Source organism: Pteropus alecto, unplaced genomic scaffold (assembly GCF_000325575.1).
Source record: "Pteropus alecto unplaced genomic scaffold, ASM32557v1 scaffold86, whole genome shotgun sequence".
Classification (NCBI taxonomy): domain Eukaryota; kingdom Metazoa; phylum Chordata; class Mammalia; order Chiroptera; family Pteropodidae; genus Pteropus; species Pteropus alecto.
In genome coordinates, this window is record NW_006442109.1 from 30,100,270 (window position 1) to 30,101,239 (window position 970).

Sequence of the window (970 nt, forward strand, 5' to 3'; positions counted from 1 at the left end):
TAGCTAGAAAAATTTAAATAGGTTAGAAAACCATGATATCCAGTTTTTTTTTAATTATTTAATTTATTTATTTATTCTCTCCCTTCTTTAATTCCCCCCCCCCGCCACAACTTCCATCCCTGACCTATGGATGTTGCCATTTCCCCTTAAGAACTGGATCTCTGAAGGCAGGGCATCTCCTCCCACGCACTCACGTGGACCTGGCGCACCCAGAGTATGGTCCATGGCTCCACCTGGGGTGCGAACCCAGGACCTTCTGCGTGTAAAGCAGACATGCTAACCACTAAACTATGGAGCCACCCCCAATGATACCTAGTTTTTAACTGCTGTGCAGATGAGAGATTTTATAAGTGCCAACCTGACATCATTTACAATAACAGTATCTTGAGATGATGGAAATGTTTCTCGAAAATTTATTTTAAAAATTCTCCATAGCACAAATTTCTTTTGAAAAATGCTTCCTTGCTAACTGATAAAAAAAAAATCATCTTTACCTTGAAGAAATAGATCAGGGACATTTATTGTTTTTTTAAAAATCTACTAGGACACATCTTCGGCTATGCTACCCTAAACAAGCCTGATCCCATCTGATCTTGGAAGCTAAGTAGGGTCGGGCCTGGTTAGTACTTGGATGGGAGACCACCTAGGAAGACCAGGTGCTGTAGGCGTAAAAAATTAAAAAATAAGGGATTGTAAGCTGACAAGGTCTTTGTAATCTGCAAGGTCAACCAAGGGTTTCCTCACCTAAAAAAAAAAAAAAATCTGCTAGGACGCATACTATCAATAACTGTATGATATCAGAGAAAACATCAGCAAATTTGGTATATTTCACCTTTCCTAAAACAAATCTTGTACTTCATCTTTCCCTTTCAATGGAATTCTGGTTCCAGCTTTGGTGGTCTGTGTTGTTTAGGAATTACTTTCTCATTTAAAACAACTAGAAAAATTAAACGAAAAAATTTTTTTAAAG

The 970-nt window shown here is 38.0% G+C and overlaps 1 pseudogene; it reads left to right on the top strand.

The window, feature by feature from the left end:
• Positions 1-549: 549 nt before the first annotated feature.
• LOC112469662 lies at positions 550-668 on the top strand (annotated as a pseudogene).
• Positions 669-970: the final 302 nt, after the last annotated feature.